Here is a 22,944-nt window from a genome sequence, read left to right as displayed (position 1 = left end):
ACGTGATATCTACGAAAAACACCATAACGTGTAAACTAACGCCCGAATTGCATTCAAAAGGGTTACTTGTGGCATTGTAGTATCATTTTATTGGGCAATAAATATGTATTTATATTGGACATTTTCCATAATTTTAATTGGGCTTAAAATAACTATGTGTGAAAAGTGTTTCAATACCATAACTAAAGAATAACAAATAAAATATGTAAACATTTCTACAGTATTACTTGAAAAATAGAAAAAAAATATTCTTGAACAGTGAGGTTTCTGGAACCCCAATAATCAAAATTACACTAATGGCTTTCGTCAAAAAATATTTATTACAACCTGGTTGTTAATGGGATAACATTAACCTAAATTTTCTGAAAAAAATGTAAACGGTGTTAAATATGTTGTTTTTCCTAGAAAGTTCATTATCTTTCCAATGGCTTTGTCGAACACCATATCTTAATCAGTTGAATTTCAAGTTACAAGTCTTTCAATGAAGGTGCAAGATCAGAAAACATGCCAGGTTTTTGATTAATAGTGTGAAACGCTAATAACTATTTTTGCCGCGAATGGGTTTTTTATGATTCAGATATCGAATCGCAAATTCTTCAATATTTTTTTCATATACTTTGCCCTAACGATTCCATAATCCATGAATGGTTTAATGTACTTTTCTGTATGTCAATAACGGGCAATTTTCCTATTTTATGACCCCAGGATTAAGGAAACATGTTAAAATATGCTAGCAGAAATATAGTTTAGAATTTGGCTCCTTCAAACTTATGTAACTGAGCCTGTAAAAATAAACGGATTATTAAAAAAAAATAACGGGCAATCAACGCAGCGGCGGAGCACAATGTTCATATGTGACTGCTAATCAGGTGTCCGTACACACATCCACGGTTCAACAGTCATCCAGCTAATAACCAGTCGACGGCGGCTGCAAGGGTGTCCAAATGGCCTTTCTCAAGGCCGGGAGATGAGAGTTTAGGTTAAGTTTTCTAAATTGATATTTTTTAAAATTTAAATTTAAAGCATCTATAATTCACGAAACATGACAAAGTTTTGTTCAATGCAGCGACCAGTCAACAGTCTTTCTCAATGTTGATGTGTGTTTTGAATGAGTGATGTTGTGTATAGCGGTGCGATTTTGTTCGCCACGTTAAATCCGAGGTTGAGGCTCGATGAAGTCTTTTTTTCTTAGTTACATAAAGTCTTCAAACAAATTAAAAAAAATTAAGGGGTTGTATCTAGGACACGACCGCATAATTTCGACGTAGAACTAGGCAATTTTATTATGCAATCCACTTTTTTACCACTCCGAATATTATTTTAGAATGCATCGAAATTTTTGTAATACATTGTGTTCTTCATTACAAATAAATTTGACGTCCTTTTACGTTTGATATGATGCCTAGGGCTACCAAAATAGGTGAACGGAAGAATTGTCAAACAATCATTGTATTTTCATTTCCCTCTGAAAATATTGCACATCTCATGTTTACGTAGTTCTCGAACCCCGAAAGTTCATTCACCTCTAGTATCTCAAATGACGATTTTCCCAGGCATCTCAGTTTTAAATTACGTTTTAGGGAAACATATTCCTTTCTGCACAACGACAAGCGAGTACAAAAGTACTCAACACCAAAAAACACCCACGACTTGCATATATTTGCAAAGCGGATTCCAGCAGGCACATTAATGTTGAAGTCCGTGTTAGGGAAACACAGCTCAGTGTGAAAAAAATACCCCCGTCCGTGTTAGGGAAACACAGCTCGGTGGGAACAAAAATATCCCGGACGTGCATGTATATTTGCAAGAGCGGATTTCCACAGGTACATCGATTTTGGAGTCTGTGTTGGGGAAACCGTAAATCGGGCAATCAAAACTTATCAGTTAGGGCGTTTAAATAACGTTTGACATTTTACAGTTATTCAATTGTTCATCTCATGAAAAATAATATTTTATTAATTGTGATAGACGCGTAGAAATATTTCCTATTAATTGATGCAAACATCTTTCCGATCTGTTAAGAAATGTTCGAGTTATAAGCGTTCGAAATACGGGTATGGTTAGCACACAAATCGGCAGAACAAATGTATGGGAAAAAAGGTAGTACTGCTCTAACATTTATTTAAATTTTGTCGGTATATTTAGAACATTGCGCTGTACAAAGATTTTTTTCTCGTATCATAAAATATATGAGATTATCTTTACATTGGATTTAAATGGTTTACCAAATTCATAGGAGTCAGCAGTACGACAGAGCTCTGTGAGAAAAAATAAAGCCATTGTGGAAAGATCATTCGGATTAATGAGAAGAACACTTAAAAAAATCAAATTTTTTTTTTTTTTTTCTTTATTATAGTGACTTTCAACACATTTCGGCTGGTTCGTCACTTTTACTTCCATTTTTGGAAGAATGTCGGGAGTGAGAATTGAACTCGTGATCTCTGCGTGAGAGGTATGGATGTTACCACTACGCCAGATCGCCTCCCAATCAAATTATTATTATTTTTTATTTTAATCTTACAATTGAAAATCACGAACACAATAAAATAATCGATTTCATGAAAATGAAAATAATAATGCAGACGACGAAGAGAATTATTTTTGCGTCTCGTAATGCTCTTAAAAATTCAGGGCAAAAATACGCCACATGTAGAACAAAAGACACATACGAACGCATTCAAACAAAAATAAGAGCAGAAGTGGGTCTCAAAGTTATATATTTTTTCAAAATGTCGAAATGCCAAAAAATATATAATTTTTTTGTAACGCATTTTCAAAAATTTTATATTAGATTTTTCGATGAAAAAATTGTTTAAAGATATTTATCGATTCACCTTAGTAAGATGTACTTTCAGTATTTTTTCTCATTTTTGTCTCAAAGGTATTGAGAATGGCGTGAACAAAACGAAAAGGTGCATTTTTCACCATAGATCTGCAACACTGAAAAAAATCACACATATCTAGAAAAGCCGGAGGAATACATTTAAATATGAATCAAAGTAGTACTGAATCTCTAAATCCAAAAAAATTTTTTTTTTTCAAGATTTCAATATTTTTTTTAGTACATTAATTTTCGAAAAAAAATTTTTTGGATAATTTTTCTTGATACACCGTGATAAGATGCACATTCAATAATTTTTCAAATTTTTATTTCGATGTTTTTGAGGATGGCGTGAAATAAACGAAAAAGTACGCCATATACCCTATGTTAAACCGCATAGGGGTTCAAAAAAACCGCCAAAATTTCTTATTTGATATCCTATACACTATTTACCATACAGTTGTTGATTTGGTTTGGGGGCACTTTTTATTCCCTTACCCGGCCAGGCCCTTTAGATGTATTCTTAAACAATACCGTAAGTAATAAAACCCCAATTAATATTTATCATCTTGTGACGGAAGAAAGAAGAATTTCAAATTCAAACATTGTTTCCGTGTAAAAAGTGGCGTCAAAATGCAGCGTAATTTGAGCCGGATGTGAAGAACCTGTTTTTCAGCGGTTAGAGCTGTGTCCCTTGGTGGAAAATCGATTTTATTTCCGCGGCCACCGCTACCGACTATTTTGTTGGTGGAAATGAAACTGTAAAACAATGTTTTATGGCGATAATTGAATATTTCATCTTTTGAATGCTGTTATCTGTATTAAATTATCTGATAATTGGCATCGCCAAAGTTGGATTTTCATTGGAAAATATTGAACGTTGTCTCGAAGACGAAAAATCGACAGCCTCAACCGAAACTGTGCATTCCGGTTTGTACTTCTCGTGTGTCATATCGCATCTATATAGAAGTGAATGTAATTAGATCCATGACATTATTGCTTCCACATGTCGGGCTCGCCCCCTTTTTGCCCAATATAGAAGGTTAATTTTGCTCTTATGTTCTTCTTCTTTCTTTGTTTTTAAGAGGCTTTAAACTTTGCAGTTCATTCGCCTCTAATTTTGCTCTTATGACATCTCGTCTGTTTACATTATCAGCCGTGTAGCCACTTTCGCATTTCTAGGAAACCATTCTACGTAGTTCCTCTATTCTCTAGCAGGGCAGACAGAAGCCACCCTAGATTTTGCATTAGCAAAATGTCAACAAATCTGCCGATATTAGCATAGGGGAAATCATCGCCACCACTACATATCGTTTCCTGTATCCCCTAGCCTAGTGACGATAAACCCAATTATCATCAACGCGCGGAGCACGAGCGAAGTGACAATCTCTGTCACAACTTCCAACAGTTTCTGGGTTTAATCACCGTAGAGATTCGAGTGTGTTACACTGATGGAGCGGTTTTCCAACGCAAGCACTGTTTTATTTTGAAGCGAATTGTCCAGTCCGAAGACAAAAACGGTAAACCACAAAAATTGAAATTCACATTCTCACGGCTACTGACTGATAGCAAATTGACTGAGTGCTGCGAATTGATGAGACCTGACCCACTTCCATAATTTATCGCACCCAACCAACCAATGTCCGTACTGGTTTTGCCTATTTTTCTCTCGCTGTCCGGACAGTAGATGATTCCCCAAGGCATTGGCCGCGGAACGAGACGGAACATAAATAAGGGGTGAGAGACTTTTATCAAATTACCGACACAATCAGATCGACGATTCGCTACTTCCACAATGTGCTGCGCCATTAGATATGGGACCTCCTGAGATATATGGTGGATGGATCTAGCGGCTTGCGAGAGATGTAGAAGGAGTGCACACGGTCAGACACACGATACACTTGGAGAAGTATCGGATTATGTGGCTTGATTCGACGAGAACTGCAAAAGCACCATTAGCACGCAACACTGTCAGGATATCGGGAATTGGTCGGGGTGGGGGTGGAGATTTTTGCGTGTCGGGCGTCAATCCGTGTGCGTTGTGTTGGTGGTGAATGGTATGTGATTTCTCTAAGCTATAATGTGGAATTGTTATTAATCAGCGTTTGCGGTGATGTGAGGTAATCAACATTGCATAACTAGTTCCCCGTATTGCATGGTTTTCTCAAGCTTGAGGAAAATATGATAAAACATAATGCCTCTCGGAAAAATCTCTCCCGCATATGATTTTCACATTCTTTTGAAGCTACACACCGATGCTCACATGGCGCCATTTAATTGGCAAAAAGAACTTCAACACTACGTGCTACCTGTCATGGGGTACCTGCGGGACCATGTCACGGTGGGACCAGAGGAAAAATAACTCGCGGGTGAACGACATGAAATTTTCCGTGTTCACCATGTGGAATTTTCATTCGCCATTTCCGAGCAGCAGTAGGTAGGACTGCCGTCTAGCCAAACTAATCAACACTGCTACACTCATAAGAAGAAAGCATCTGTTTAACATATAAAGTTGTTTTTCCACGAAGACGAGGAAGTAACTTATACCGTTCAGCGATGCTAAGGAAAATGAGTTTACGCTTCCTTAATTAAATTACACTCTGCTAAACTAGTTCCAAAATTCTCACTCAAAATACATCGTACGATAAACGAAATGTCAAAATAAGGCGTTGATAACATATATACCCGAAGATGAATATAAGATGAATATTTGATCATATTTTGAAATCACCCAATCGCTGGTTCTCTTTTTATTGCAATATGAAAGCGCGCTCCTCTGTGACACTCATTACCGCCAATCAGCTCAATTGCGTCGTTGTTCGCAATCTTGACACAATAGAGAATGCCATCCGATTCCTGCGACGAGGAGCGATTGCCTAGGAAATGAGACACAATTTTCATCTTTAAATGAAACCCCATTTGCCTCTGAGACGCGACGAGATGCCAGACTCTGCTGCCTTCCCAGAAGGAGTGAGAGAGAGAGGTGGAGGAGTATCATTGAAGATGGATTGTGTGTCGGTTGCGAAATTAATGTGCTCAGCTTTATTGGTGTATCCTGTTTGGTTGTTTGTTGTTGTCTTGACGACTAGATATGATATCTAAGGTCTGTAGGCTGTAGCTTAACGGTATTGTATATTGATTTCATGGGAAGTAATGTTGTCCTGTAACCGAAAATTTTACTGAATGAACCGGGTAACGACTGTCACTCGTCGATTCCATTAATGAGATTGAGACGAATGCCTAAAATCAAATGTTGTAGAAGTATTGACGTAGGACTACGTCTTTCAGTAAGGATGCTAATCCCATTAAACCACGTCCTGATGACTTCCTCCAGCTTCTCCATATTCGAAATTGTACGGAACGTCATTATTTGAGGTTATTATTGACAAACATGTAGCTTTTGATCAATATTTGCTAAATTAATCAATACTTATTAACATTCACAATTGGAAATGCAAACACAAATGAATAAAATACACCACCTTTTCAAGGTAAACACTTATGTTTTAATCTGTAGGAGGTTCAATCTAATGGTTCTTGTCCTATATTACAATGTGTGTTCTATCTTTATAGTGATTCTGTAGAAAGGTTAACATATTTTTGTATTTTATTAGATTTGGTCATTTAAATTGAAAAATTCTTCCGCACAGATTTGGTTTAAACCTTATTTCCCAGTAAAATTACAAAAAATTAAGAAAAAAAAGATGGTATGTGGTAGCTAATAGATAACACTATTATTTGGTGCAAAAACTTTGCCATATTGTTACTTTTCAATGACGGAAAAATTATCGAAATTGCTGTTCGATTTGTCGAACAGCTGAGCGTTAATGGGTTAAAACGATGAAAATTATAAGCATTCCCATCTACCATACATTCGTTCTGCTTATCTGTGTGCTTACCTATCCGTACCGTCTATAAAAAGCAACTGCGAATATCACTACGGAGCAGTCGCAAGTAAATCGGTCGGTCGAAATGCATACGCAGAGAACAAACACGGCTAGGAGTAAACGGACAGAGGAAATATTGCCATTTAAGCCCTGCCCGATGGCGACAGAATGAGTATCTGATCATAGTAAAGGATTTGCATATTCTATTACACAGCCTTGCTTCATTAAGTGAGCAGTCAGCATCCAATCGCGATGCGATTTTGTTCGCAACTACAAATTCAAGGTGGAACTCGGCCTTTTTCAGGCTAGAGCCGAATGAACTTTGAACTTAATAAAATAAAAAAATCAATCAAATCATGTTCATTAAATTTTCAACAACGAGATTAAACCCACAACTAGATTTTGTTCGTAGCTTCAAACCCGAGGTAGAACTCGATGAAATGATATAAAGCGTTACTAGTTTTAATTACGTCTGATTTTTTATAAGGGCGTCATTGATTGTTTTTTTCAAAAAAATTTGGATGGGTTATACCTATGATATAACCGCAAGGCTGACGTAGGTTTGCCGTTGGTTTAGTAATCATTTGTGTTTTTTTCAATTAGCAATAATCGCACTTCGAATGTTCCTCATTGGGTACGATATAGCCACTGCGCAAAGCCGTTGATTAAATTATTGATCAAACTAGTGAACGAATGAAACAATTCACGAATTCAATTGCAAATTTAGGTCAATTCATGCATTATGGTAGTGGTTATCGCAGCAAATAGTTATCAACATTTTGCCTAATCATCAAACGGTATGCGTAGAAGTTCAGTGAGCTGGCGACATGAAGGGGCATGCAGTCTTGAATAACCGAGCCAAAGCGTTGCATTTGTACCCGCTTTTGTAGACCGTGTTAGCAAAACGCATTCCGGTGTGTAAAAATGCATGGGGGTATAAAAAGTACTGCCGAGATCTGGAATGGCGATTTTCCCAACTTATTGGTTTCGGAATCTGTGTTAGGAAAACACATTCCGGTTTGCAAAAACGCAAGCGAGTACAAAAGTACTCGCAGCTTACATCTCATTTGCAATGCCAATTACCCCAGGCTCCATGGTTTTAAAGTCTGTGTTAGGGAAACATTCTGAATTGCAAAAACGCAAACGAGTACATAAGTACCCGCTGCTTGTATCTATTTTGAAATGCCGATTTCCCTTGGCTCAATGGTTTAAAAGTCTGTGTTAGGGAAACATTCCGATTTGCAGAAACGCAACGAGTAAAAAAGTACCCGCTGCTTGTATGTATTTTGTAATGCCGATTTCCCCTGGCTCCATGGTTTTGAAGTCTGTGTTAGGTGAACATTCCGATTTGCAAAAGCGCAAACGAGTACAAATGTACTCGCTGATTGCATCTATTTTGCAATGCCAGTTTCCCCAGACTCCATGGTTTTGAAGTCTGTGTTAGGGAAATATTCCGATTTGCAAAAGCGCAAATGAGTACAAAGTACCCACTGCTTGTATCCATTTTACAATGCCGTTCTCCAGGCTCCATGGTTTTGAAGTCATCCATTCATTCCTGCGATGGTAACTCAATCGCTGTTCAGTTATAACTGAGTGGATTTCCGAGCGGCGCTCGCTTATATACCGATTGGTGATTTCAATAGCCTGTTCTGAAAGCAATTTTAAGGCTATTAGTTTTTGGACCAAAAGTAACAAGTATATAATGCGTAGACATTTTATCTTTCGAATGAGGTGTTTATCATATCATTTCGTTCAGTTGCTTAGGAGCTATTAACGCTCAAAATCTCGGTCTCCGGCGTAACGCTTTCGTTTTCGAAACTTTGATTTTACACCCCAATATAGAAATGAAAGACGTCAAAATCGCAACTAAAAATTCAGATGTCCGATTCAAATATACTGTTTGACAAAGTTGTTAGAAAATAAATGAACCATGTTGGAAAAACAACATTTAAAATGAACTGTTCAAAAATCATTCTCAAAAAATAAATTTATTATTAAAATTTTTCATACCTCAAAACATCCCCCCTTCGATATTTTTCTTGGAAAGATATCTCGAGTACGGTTACCCCTAGGATAAAACGTTATATATAGTTTTTCATGTAAAATCGCATGTAGATTCCATTTTTCATGTTACTTTTCCTAACAAAGTTTAACAGTTTAACAAAGTATTGGGATTTCAAAAATTTTCAAAACTACATATCTCCATCTTGATGAGTTAACCACGGCACCACTGTACGTTAAACATTTTTTAATTGGGTGTGCTTTGCTATATACCAAAAAAATATTGAAGGGAGGGTGTTTTGAGATATAAAAGCTTTTAATAATAAATTTAATTTTTGAGGAAGATTCTTCATATTTTAATCGGACATCTAGATTTTGAGTAACTATTTTTTGGAAGAAAGTTCAATATCCTTATAAAAAATCAGTCGTAATTAAAATTGGTCATATGATAATGAAAATTGTGACTTTTTGTAGCTTCCATCACTTGCACCAAGTTTTAAAAAAATCGAAGAGGGTCGCGTCAAAATTTGTAATTTTCTGGGGTTGGAATTGCTCTATATACTTAAGAGTTGATTATAAAATTTCAATACATTCTATTTTAGAATGTATCAAAATGATAAACAAGCGATTTGAATAAAATAATTTTTTGTAGTCATACGTCAATAATGCGGTCATGTGTTAGATACAAGATTTTTTTGATAGAAATCTCCATTCAAAGGGCAATGGGATTACTAATTTAGAGAAGATAAACGCGTGAATCGAATATATTTTTATCGATTTTCTCAATTCATATAAAACAATGCTGGCATATTAGGACTAAGAAATTGTCCCCATCAATCATTATTTTAGAATGCATCAATATTTTAGAAATAACTCCTTTTAGTACAAAATTTTGGTGGCCCTGATTGGAGCCGATGGTTTGTGTGGATTTGTTTTGATATTAATTCATGATTCATTCTTTCCCTCACGAGAATAATATACAGGCTGGCGATGCACTGATCTTGGCGTTATAGCTGTAACATCTATCGCGGCGGTATTTTTCCAAATGACACAAACATGATCACAGGCGATTATACATTTGGTCTATCACCGCCATTATTCCACATTTCTTATAAACGAATCATTAAAACCATTTAATGATAAAAACTTCAATCAAGCAATGGTAACGCTTAAAAACAACAATGGGTGTCTGTGATGTAAAACTGTACTTGTGCTCTCCACTAGATGGCATGAAAACCAGCGTTTGGTCATCATTCCATCGAGTTCCACCATAGGCTTGAAGTTGCGAACACATCCGCACCGCGAATCAGCATCAGCTGAAGTTAAGCAACATTTCCTTTCTCCACAATGCCCGTTCACATGTTGCAGTGCTTGTTCTCTGCATTTGCATTTCGAGTGACCGATTAAAGTGCGATTGATTCACATTGATATCTAAAAATAGTCCTTCGCCGATGTTGTTTGTTCTTTATTGATGGCACGGGCAAATGAGAATGCTTCTTATTTCCATCAATTTAAATCAGTCATCAAGAAGGAGTGTGTTTGATCGAGAACACGAGAGGGGAGGCTCATGATTCTCCTTAGAAACGCGCCTCAAAACACATAAACTTGCAAATCTACAGCGGTAACTCTTTTGGAAAAATTAGTACTGGAAAGAACTGATAAATTTCTTCGGCTTGGTAAACAGTGGAATAAAACAGATTGTGACAGGAGCGAAGCATAACAAACATGATGTATTTTCGCTCAGGTTGTGACAGAAAAATTGAGACTCGTTTGCTGCTGCTACTGTTTCCGATGCCGATATTGCTGCTGCCGTTTCAATTGTTTCTGTTGATGTTGTTCTTGTTGGATTTGATTACACTGCTTTTATTTTGGGTCCTTTCTTTTGGTTGATAGTGTTTACTACTTCCCGGTTAGATAATTTTATGAATACTGGCTGAGCGAAGAATCACACAGGGGTTCGGATTTGGTTCTTTCGAAACATCCAACATCCATCCGAGCAAACCCGTAGTATGTGGTATCTGCATTAGAAAAGCTCATTGTCAACATTTATATTGCTATTTCTAATTTTACATATTTTCCATGGAAAGAAAGATTTGTACTGTGAATAGGTATGATTGTTTTTACAGTGGTATTGAAGTATTCAAATTGTATTTCGCTCCTACTCTAGCCGCTTCATTTGAGGAGAACAAATTCAATCAATCGAAACTTGGGATTTAGTGTGTTTAATTAAGGGGGAACCCATGTCTGGAAGATCGAAAAATAATGAATCTTCGTGTTTTTTTCGGGTGTTAGGAATAAAGTGAAGTGTTCAGATATTATGGTTAAAAATTCGAAAAATTGCCAAAATGGAGGTCATTTTTGTTAAAAATGAGTTATTTTTTATGAAAAATTACTGTTTGGAAGCTCATAAAAAATCGAAAAATTAGATTTACAAAAAGGGCTATGTAACGCTTTAGATAATTCATTTCTACATGTTAATAAAAAAATTGAGCCAAATCGGCCGAGTAGATCCTGAGATATCGATACCATCAGTTAAAACAACATGGTTTCGAGAAAAACGCGTTTGAAAGTCCGTACAGCAATGACTCCAAACTTTTGGCTGAAACTTTTTAACGAAATCAAATATCGGAAAATCACTTTAGGACAACATTTCTAAGGGCATAAGCTTCCCAAAAATGCAAAAAAGAAAAATTCGATTTTTTCGACCTTCCAAACCGGGATCCCCCCTTAATGCATGACATTTTACAACTATTCAACTAATCTAAAAAACAACATAACATAAAATAACATAAAAACATAATTTGAAAGCAATACAAATATCTTCGCGATCTATAAAGAAATGGCTAACGCTTACATTAGAACTCTTTATTATATCTTACATGTTCATTCTTTAGATTTTTTTTGTCCCCATATCTTCCTGTTGGACATAGTCCTAAGTCAATAATTTGAGAAGGAAAAGGAAAAGTAACCCTTTACTATTATTTTCAGCTGGTGTACAAACTGCAATCAGTCGATTCGTCAAAATTTTGACTTTTTAGCACAAAACAAAGGCTCTGTCTTTATTCGTCACAAGGCACAACTTGTTCCTATCATTCTGACAGTATACGGTTTCGTCGTCTGATGAACTGGCCTTTGGTGTGCAAACAAACGTTGTTCGACGCCTTTCCTTTCATTTCCAAAGCCATTTTCACCGTTTTACGGTCTATTTAAAGTTGCATCAAAGAATTTATGATTTGATAGTTTTGATGGTCTTCACCGCATCGTTGGTAAGCTATCCACAACTTCAGTGGCAAAAAGAGAACTTAATCACCTAAAAAGGATATAAGCTGGTCGATTCTATAGCCTTGATAATGTTCATCGGGAGGTATAACAAATCATAATATTTCATTACAATTTCCTCGAGTCATCCTCATTTCAAGAGTTCACATCGAATGACAAAAAGGAATGGTTGCAGTAAGAGACATATAAATGAGATGTAAATGTGTGACTTCTGAATAGTTTCATTCACTGATATGTTATCTCATCTGAAGCAAGATTATGAATGGGAAACCATGACTATGGGTACATTTAAATTACTCTTCTTTTCATCATATTTATTGCTACGAAGTGTATCGAATGTATTTCCTCAACTCGTAGATTTTCTATAAACTCAGAACTGCTTTGAAAATATGCCCATCACTTGCACAAACAATGTCTCGCATAAAATCTGGGTCAACGGTTGCACTTACCAAGTAATTCATAGTCGTCCCTTTCGGTGACGCTCCACTTGATCCAACACCAATCGATAGTAGCACCGTTTGCTGGCTTGCTTGCTTGCCATGTTCGCCTAATTAGCAATCTCACCCGCAAGTGTCGTGTCAGTAAGTGTTATTGACTTTTCCGAACCGGTTTACCTCCACAAGTGTGGTGGCTTCGTGAGTGCTGCAGGTAAGCATTGTCTCCGCCACGCACCACAACTTGAGTGCTATATCTATTATACTCCTTCGGAGTCGGGGAAGACTGACCACAAACCTGTGTTTTGTCTATACACATATATATGTTGTTAGATTTCCATTTTTCATCGGACATACGCTTCGGCAACGCTATCAAAATGTTGTCCCATTATCAGGCCTCGCCGTAAAAAGTAGTGTCGAACGACGGGACGGGTACGGGAGATATATGGTCACTCATTGAGACGCGATAGACGTGTAGACAAACTGCTGATTGGACACTGATTGCAAACGGTCAAAATTTGAATAGACAAAACAAATGCGGTTGATACACGAGTACAGGCAGGCATATGCAAACGAAGGGAGAAGAAAATGGTCGTCAACAAGCGGAGGGACGACCGCGTTAATGACCAAACCAAACACGGAAGAGAGTTGGTCGAGCAAGCAATCGCCAGATGCTGCTGGTAGTCAGGTTTCCCTTCTTCTTCTTCAATGGCACTAACGTTCCTAGAGGAACTTCGCCGTCTCAACGTAGTATTACTTGCGTCATTTTTTATTAGTACTTAGTTGAGATTTCTATGCCAAATAACACGCCTTGCAATGCATTCTGAGTGGCAAGCTCTAGAATACGCGTGATCACAGTGCAAGTCGGAGGAAATTTCTTTGACGAAAAATTCCCCCGACCAGAACGGGAATCGAACCCGAACACCCGGCATGTTAGTTATGACGCTAACCACTCGGCCACAGGAGCACAGGTTTCCCGGAGATGCTGATTGTTTTATTAAGTTTTTATGGACGGTCTACTTTTTGTCTGTACTAAATTTAGACACTAGCCCGAAAGTGTTCAACCCAAGAAAACTTCACATTCTTTCTGATTTTAGCAAGACTCATAACTCATTTATTCTCCAGGTTCGTGTGCTATTTTCTCTACAAAACAGTGACGAGAGGTGTATGGCACATTTATCTTCGCCTCTCATAAAAATACTCTATTTCCGTGGTAAAAGCTGGAGGAGTTGAGTCCGTAAAGGGAGGCGACTCCAAAACTAGAAAACAATCCCCCATACACATTCCAAATAAATCGTTTGTTCGCATCGTCGAGAGTATGATGGGGGGAATACACTAAATAAACAGCAATAAAGCTGACGAGCCCGGATGAATAGGAGTTTGTGAATCGCTGTTTTCCCCCCATTCACTGCATACATATTTTCTTCTCTAAGACCACAGCGAATAACTTATTCTGCGGATAACGATTCAAGTTTTTGTTGCATCGCCACCAGTAGTAGCAGTAGCAGCACCCTCACGTACCAACCGGTGCAGCGAGGAAGCAATCCGAAAATATATGCATCTGTGCTGACATGTTTGCTGGAATTAACGTTGGACTTATTTGTGTATGAGGACTACTGGTTCTCGGCAGAGTGGTCACGAGTCTAGCAGAAGTTTATGAGATATGATTCTGCAAGATAAACGGGTGTATACAAATTGGGGATGAGCCATCTTATTGAGGAAGCTGTGTTCGATGAACATTGTCTTATCCATCTGCATAATTGACGTATCGAAAAGTGACGTTTTCTTGCCGACAGCCAACGGTTCGGTGCGGCTTACCATTCAGTAGAATCTCGGTTTTAAAGTCTTTGATTTTGCAGTAGGTTGTATTGCATAAACTAGGCATTAGTATTAACAAATGTTGTTGGCTGCTCGGGAACTGGAGCAAGACTAGAAAAATAATCGCAAATGAAAAAGGATTTATACCCCGGGCCCCGGTGTGAAGACGAAGCCTAAATTGATATTTCATCGTACTTTTCTTTTCTGCTTTGATTCCGTGCATTCCGTGATTCTAGTGCATGCCAATGCTCTGTACTGAGCTTGTTTTGTGCTTATTTTGAGAATTATTTTCATGGAAACAATTTTCCGTTTCCGTTCAGTATCATAGCCAAATCATACAGCCCTATTCTGTATTCCGACGGATTTTCATTTCGTTCGAAATCGTTGTTTCGTTCGAGCTATAATTTCGCTTCACCTATTTCGAATGTTTTGCCCCTTTAATGTTCTAAGAGAAACAGATCGAACGAAATGCAAAAAAAAATTCGAACGGAATACAGAATGGAATTTAATCAAGTCGTTCGAAATATTTCGCATCGATCGAAATACAGAATAGGGGTGATAAACTGATGCCTTGTCAAAACAGAGGCAGTATCTAGCGTGCTGCTTTTTTCGTTTTTCCCTTGCATAGAATGATGCATGATGGGTAGCTACGATTGTTTTCGCAATGGTACAGCCAAACCTGTTTTTGTGTGGACAAAAAAGAAAAAAAAACAAATATGTGTTTTGAAATCCAATGACTATTGACGTCCACGTTCCATGCTTTCCCGTTACTGGACCAATACTATCGTGTTTATTTCAAAGTAGAAATTTTAGTTTGTTCGCAACTGGCGGTGCGATGCGACAGAAGCAAATTTGCATCAAAATTTGGCACTCCTTAAATCATTCTCATCTTTACATCAAATGCAATAAATTGTGCATGACAAGACTTCTAATAGCAACAAGTTTCGACATGCAGCAAAACGCGCAGCAAATTTGATATAGGGGAAAAGGGGGGAATTTGGACCACCTAAGCAAATCGCCTAATATTTCCAAACCAATACGGTCTAAATAAAAAATGTCACATTGTATACTGAGCTACACTTGTTTTCTCTCAATAAATAATGTTTAATCATTATATAAAGCTTCAATCTACCAAATATATCACAAAATAAAAGAGATGATTTTTGGACATTAAAATTTGATGCGGGGTGATTTGGTCTAGTGTGTGTTTCATCGAAAAAAAAACATACTTATGTTTATGTAAAGTATTTTGGGATAATGTTACAATCAATAACAATGTTTTGGGATCGATACTAGGTGTCTTGGCCAGATTCCAGACCACAAAAGTTGGATTGACACCATCTCGAATTATGCATGAATCTTTTCACTGTTGGTCGAGCATTTTCAAACACTTTTGATGCTTGGTCAAAGAAAATCCGTTCTCGATGGCCTACGTTGCTCTTTCAAGCTCCTCTTTCTTCCAACGTTGTCTGTCCATCCTCTTTTTGTAATTCAGCGGCATCTGGAATAAATTAGACCAAAGAAAAGTATCAAACCTGTAGGACCAATTCACCCCACAGAAACCTGTCCATGTCACCCCACACAACACGCAAAAATTAAAATGCAAATCATTTCATTTATTCTCATCAAACTTACAGTTTCGCTACATCAAATTGTTCCTCTTCTGTAGGCGAACTGAACTTTACTGCACAATACACGAAAAGTTTGTTTAATCAGCGGGAAAAACCTTAAAACCACGATCGGAAAACTCACATTTTTTGACGATCAACCGAACCTACCGTTTCCCTCTACTTGTGAAGTTTTATCAAAGTTTTTTTACTTTAGGTACATACGGTTCAACAAAAAAAGGAAATGACATTATAAAAAAATCCAAATTGAGCCGCAATTTTTGAGATAAAGGGGTGGTCCAAATCACCCCATATGACCAAATCACCCCGTGTTACCCTACGTACGGTGACGCGCAACCCAAAGGGCAACATGACCCAACCTACAGCAGGAAAACAACACAAAACCAACGGTGATTCAAGTATACGTAAATCAGAACTTGAGTAATTTTCTACGCGTGGTTTTCTGCATAAACCACTATATAAACATTTTTTTTTAATTCTGCAGCAAAAACTATTTCTCAAAGCTTTTGAGGTAGGACTGCGTCTAATACGAACTTATGGGGGATAAAATGAAAATCCAAACACTGAACATGTAGAGAAAATGAAAGATTTCGATCGTATATAACTCAATCATATCTTAACAGATCACAAAGATGTTTGCATCAATTAATAAGAAATGCTTCTACGCATCTATCCTAATAATTAATTTTTTTAGATATACAATTGAATAATTTTAAAAATATCGAACATCTCAACGCGCTAAATCGCAGGTTTTTGGGATTGGACCAATTTGTGCTCGTCAAATTTTACCGACCAAAAAGGGTAACTAAATACAATTTGAATTCATCAAATTACTTCGAAAATAAACGTAGTTATCCACAGTACATATCATTCTATTCAAGGGAATACAGTAGAACCCCGGTTATCCACGAAATAGTCTGGCTAGCTCACCGCGAATAGCGAAAATTGCGGATAACGCAACAAATGACTAAAAATGATGTTCAAACACGAACAAAATATATTCCAGCATGAAAACTATGTTTTATCAATACAGAAATCATTAAACTATCCATCTATAAGGTCGTGTACACCAGTGGTCAGAGAATGTGAAAGCCACGACTAAAACAAAAGTATGCACTCATTGACAAATTCAGGGACGGCCTATAGATTTACTATGGAACTCACTGTCGCGAATAATCCGCGCCGCGGATCATCCGTTCGTGGTTAATCGGGGTTCCACTGTATTAAAGTATGAAAAATAAGACAACAAACCAACACACGTAGCAGCTAGCGAGTTGTTGTTTGCTATCCTCTTCTTTCCTAATGCTACTGGCACATATAGCTGTTTTCCTCTATACCATGGAAGCTTGAAGAGAAGCGAAGCTTCGCGTCGCAAGCCCCACCCTTGTGTGATTGGATGAATTTCACTGCTCCGCTTCGAACCGATCATACATTTTTTAACCGTTCACTTTTAACAGTTCACATCAGAAGGAGCGGTAGAATGGCAGCAGCTAACGAGTTCCTGTTTCCCTGGCATTCAGATGACAATCATCTATAGCTGCATTCAGTGTGTCAAAAAGAGGAGATGCATTCAATACATGGGCAATAAGGACACATATTTCAACATCATTGTTCTCGCGAAAACAAAAACGAATTCATTCCATAAAACCATAGCGCTTCTCAGTGCCACCGAACCTTTCCCTGAAGAGTTATTTGAATACAGTTCAATGCAACAGTTCGATGCATTCTAACATAATGTCTGAAACAATAAAAAAGCAAATTGATTTTTATAACTTGTTTTCCGGGGAGAGCTTGTGTGAGTTTTGGGCTTATTGGTGTTGGTGACTTTTCGATTGAGTGCAAGACTGCAAGTCGGATGGGAAGAAGAAATTTCCCAGCAGTGAGAGCTGTGTTCATGGATTGAAAACTGAAGGTGAAAATATTGTTCCACTGCGGTTGCCATATCCGTCGCACCACAACACAATCTGTTGCGGATTTTCTGTTGCCGTTCTGCAAAAGGTGCTGCTGCAAATTTGTGGATAATTCTTTGGGAATTGTGTTTTTGGGAGCATTGGAGATGTAATTGTGTTAAAAGATACTGAAAAACTATCTGAATATTCAATAAGTTCAGTGTTTCAGTGTCGTTCTAGACAGCGAGCAATCAACAGTACAAATTAGAGTCAATTTGAAAATTTTATCCCTTCGCTGCTTTGTGAATGGTTCGCGCTGCTCAGTGCAAGCATATAGTTTGCCTACATTACGTCTGCACTGAAATATGAGTAAGAGGAACAGAATGGATGCATCAGCACGAGCGCTTTTCGTTTTGATAATGCTTAACATTTTTCAATTGTTCAGTAATTTGTTTCAAGAAAAATAAAGTTTTTTTTATTTGTTATAGAAATATTTCAAATCGATTGATGTAAATAGCGATCTATCGACATTCCGCAGAGAGTGGATGAAGAGTGTTCAGAGTTTTTAAACGTAATCCTAACTCTTCCATCAAAGATGTCATAAAAAATTAGGGTGATCACAAGAGTATGAAAAATAAAAAACGAATCGACGATGTGTTACAAGGTGTTATAGTGACACTATATCCAGATGGTAAGCAAACCCTTTAACGGGCCGTGAGAATTTGGCATGTAACCAACGCAAACTACAACCTATTTTTTTCTCCGAAATGTTTCCGGAGAAAAAAAAAGATTTTGTGATAATTTACTCAAAAGTCGACCATACAATTATGATCAGTCATGTTAGGGTCATCTCGAAGTTTGATACATCACAAAATGAAAACTTTGCTAGCGGATGCGACGCTTGATCCGTTCAATGAATAATGGTGTGTGTGTTTTCTATAGTTTTAATCGGCTTCGTTCAGCAGAAAACTTTGAAACTCAAAGGCAGTGCATTTGGAGTAGTGATCGCTTTACACATAGCTGTCTGCGTTTGCCCTGTCACACTTGAAGATGCACAAAAACGTTCGAATGAGGGCTGGTTCAGATGGAATGTTTGAACCCGGTAGTCATTACTGCTTATTTTATAGTGTTATGTTGTGTTGCGTTCGGATTGTGTTGTGCAGTCAAGTGTTCGCTACAAATGTGAAATAGGGTAATTGATTTTGGTTTGTCCAGTCGAAAATATGATCACGGTTTGCCCACTTTTTTGAATGCTCTAATTCAGCGCTCCTGTATCAAATAAGGTATTCGAATGTTTCAAAACATATAAATAAAATTGTCTTTTTCATGATTTACAGTAGTTTTATAGTATATTTTTACGGAATCACATGTTTTAAAGTATTATAAAATACACCTTTTATTTGTGTCAATGCGCCCCTCATTCGAACTAACTTTTAATCGATCACCAGATGATTATTTCGCACGTATTCAGACCTTTTCTGAATTATAACACTTACAAATATATCAAACATCATGCTTGCACACCATTTGTATCAGATTTACATAGCTAAACCATTAAATTAACACATTTTGATCAATTCTGACCATGAGTTGTCCAATTTAATGATGTTATTTTGTCCACATGATTTCTGTGGCAACCACTTGGCGCGCTGCAGTTTGTTTGTTGTGTCCTTCGCGGATAGCAGAAATAAAGTTTCTCTGTGTTGAGTGTGTTGCTTTTCAAATGCCCAAGAAAAGGTAATATTCTGAAGAAAGCCTAAATTATGAATGGATCAATATGATGACAGTAAACTCAAGCAATGATAAATGCAACATCTACTTGTGAATTCGAATGTTTTCATTCAAAAATGGTGATTTCTAAAACCGGACAAACCATTTTTTGAGCAAACCATGATCAAAGGTGGTCAAACCATGATCATAATTCCTCTTTAAAGAAAAAAACACAAAAATTTGAATTATTTCAACACCTTATGGTAGTATTAGCAATTATAGACTTGGGGCTTTTCAACAAACTCAAACTCGTATCGATTATGTGTGATTTTCATGAAGAAAAATCGATTTGCATTTACTAGTAGCGTAAAACACCCCAAATTGGACGAACCAAGATTATTTACCCTAATAACAAAAAATAATATTTTTTTTAGAATATCTACCTGTCCTATGAACAATTTGAACAGGCGGACGAAACGTGACTGTCTGCTAGATCTATGATGTGTGATATCCGATTCAATTTAAAGGTTCATCATCGCTACAAGTTATAATGTGATTTACTAATCACATCGAGAGACGTGAGTTGTACGAGACAAAATTATTACTCGAGTTGATATATTTTAATCCGAGCACCCATCCTGCACTTATTGATAGCATCCTAACTAACTCCCTGGAAAACCCATCCATTCTTGTCATCATTTATTCATAGCTAGCAGATGCAGGATAATCATCTTTCGGCTACATCCTTTTCTTGTGTCTCCTTCTAAGCTCTCTTATGTTGGGACTTGGCTTGTAACATTAATGACACATCAAATTGAAATATCAATTATTAACGAAAAAAGCTACGAGAGACAATTGATGGGACAAACCCTGCTGGAATACACATCATAAAAAACGGTTGCAAGTGGCTGTCATTCGGAAGGCATTGAGTGAGTTGATGCAATAATGTGTATGTGTGTGTGCATGTGAAGCATGGGCCTCTGATGTCAACCAGACGATGACAAAGTTTTCTGTCCAAGGCTAATCAATGTGGGAGGCTCGAGTTAATGGAAAATGAAAAATGGGAAAAGTTATTTTCATTCCGCGTTAGCGTAAACTTAATTCGTCCCACGGACCGCGACAGGAATTCAGATTTTATCCTTACGTCAGCGAAAAACGTTCAGAAACCCTTCTTGACGAGAAATGATAAACTTGATTGACTTTAATTGATATCAATTACGTGACGAATTGGAATCTACGAAGGAGCAATGTTCAGCTTTAATTGGGTCGCTACCGGTCGCAGCTTTAATTGGGCCCAGAAATAGTTTACTATGTGCCAAACACCGCTGCCCTGTCATACAAACGGAAATCAGTCCGATCATCATATCTGCTGACTCTCCGATACCGGCAAAAAAGTGCTATTTACATTAGCCGACAACGAACGGCTAGGGACCCCTAAGTTTGGTGAAACGAATGAGATAAATAAAATAAAAATCTAACGATAATGTCGCCGGCTCACGGACATAATTCCTCCCTGAAACACTCAAGAGACCTTGCGATAAGCAGCAGCAGTAACAGCATTCGTCCAATAGCCTAGTGCCTTATATAGGTAAATATAGACAGTGCCTATCTTTCTCGAGTCACGCATCCGTGGCCTATAAGAAAACAGCCCGGGCAGCAGTCGTCTTTCGCCATTCTGGAGCGTCGTCCTCTGCCTAATGGGACTTTCCAAACATTTCTTCTGTTGCTGGTACACGAACGACAGCCAACCGCCGGCTCTCTACCCGGCAAAGCAATTACGTCCGACTCAAATTAGTTTGTTTGGTGTGTGCGTGTCTGTGTGTGTGTCTGTAATTAAAAGTTTACGAGCTGAACCCCCAACACACATGGCTACACGGTTAGTTTTGTTGACTTTCATTTCCGTCGGTTTATTGTTCGTGTCGAGAGATATCTGCTGTTTGTCAACAACGTTTGTCGGGTTGATAAGTCGACGGCTTCCACAACCACACAAACGGTATTGGAGACATCACCACGATAATATGCATTCACGCATCGAGAGTTGAACTCCGCTGCGTTCAGTCAATTAGTGTTTGTGATCCATATCTTGTTCGCTCACTCTGTTTTCTCGTGATGGTACAATTCCGAATATTTGGACCCACTTTGTTTACATTTCCACTCTTGCATTTTTCCCTGCAACAATTGTTTCCTTTCCCTGCAAAATTGTGTGCAGTTTATGTAGAGGAAACGGTTTGAATATCAAGTGCATTTTGCTGTGTAGTGAAGAAATAACAAGCTGCAATCCCCGCCGTTTAGCGTCGTTGTCTCATCTGAAGAAGATGCATTTGCATTCCGAGAAAGTTCATCTGCTGCGGAAACCAACGCCTGCGTGCACTTGATTGTATAAATATACGCATCTTTTAGATGTTGTGTTAATGAAATGTTTTTCTTCTGTTGCCCTTCTGTCGAGGTCGGAAGGGAACGGCGGCAGCCATTTCCAGAACCGTTGTGACCTATGTTTATGGTTCGGTTGGATTCGTCTCAAATACAAACAGATATCAATGTGTGACTTTTTCTGTATGGAATTCTCAATAAGTCCTTCGCATTTTCTATTTGAAATATAATATTGGGTATTCGGAAACTGTCATCTGAAATCATCTGGAAGTTTGAATTTCAAATTTAGCATCCATTGAAGATCTCAATTCAAGATCTTTGTCCGTATATAGAAGATTGAATCTGCAACTGGGAACTATGAATAAGTCTGTTATCTTGTATCTGAAAACGGTTTCTTTGATCTGGAATCAGGCATTTGGAATTGCAATTCTATCGCCTGCGTCAAGATTTGAAAAATTACTTTAGGGTGGAGCCAGAAGAGTTTAAGTCTCAAGTTTAGAGATTGGTAATACATTTTAGGGAATTCAAATCTGAGGGGTTTGGGGTTTTTTTGAAACTGAAATATCTGGGTTTTGGATATGAGGATCAGGCTCCAAAATTTTCAAAAACGAAAAATTTTCACTTCAATATGCCGTGTTGCTCCAGAAAAGGCAGCAGAGATAGTTCCATACAGTCACGCACTTTCCTATTTGAAGGTCTCGGTTGCGATGAGAATGTTGATTCTCTAGCCACAAAAACAGACAACCTGCTAGATCAGATACTTTTTGGCGAACTTCGAGAATATCACGTGCCACCCTTCCATTTCCGGTTACCGTATAAAGGCTGTTTCAAGTCTGCCTTGACGTAGACCACCATCATCACCATCACCATGCAATCAAACTTCGTCAGCACCGTCATGTACAGCTTACGGGAACGTGGTTTGATTGTCTTTAAATGATTATCGTTGTGATTTGCAGTCACTATCTTCTTATTAGTCGTCAATCCGGTGCGTTTTTCAGCTCGATGTACCGCTAAAGACGACACTCCCGGAATGGTTGCGACATCTCAGACGGAGATGTTTGTGTTCGTGAAACCTTAAATCTGAGAATAGGAATCAAAAATCATCTG

General features: G+C 37.7%; 1 protein-coding gene and 1 pseudogene across 6 annotated transcripts in view; one reads left to right on the top strand and one right to left on the bottom strand.

The window, feature by feature from the left end:
* The window catches only part of LOC129779948 (FERM, ARHGEF and pleckstrin domain-containing protein 1), a 163,922-nt gene that overhangs the window by 15,434 nt on the left and 125,544 nt on the right, over window positions 1-22,944 (top strand). The window lies entirely within an intron of this gene.
* Window positions 7,213-7,368, bottom strand: LOC129780899 (U4 spliceosomal RNA; annotated as a pseudogene).

The sequence above is a fragment of the Toxorhynchites rutilus genome, chromosome 3, assembly GCF_029784135.1.
Source record: "Toxorhynchites rutilus septentrionalis strain SRP chromosome 3, ASM2978413v1, whole genome shotgun sequence".
Taxonomy (NCBI): Eukaryota; Metazoa; Arthropoda; class Insecta; order Diptera; family Culicidae; genus Toxorhynchites; species Toxorhynchites rutilus.
This window is presented reverse-complemented; position numbering and strand designations above follow the sequence as displayed.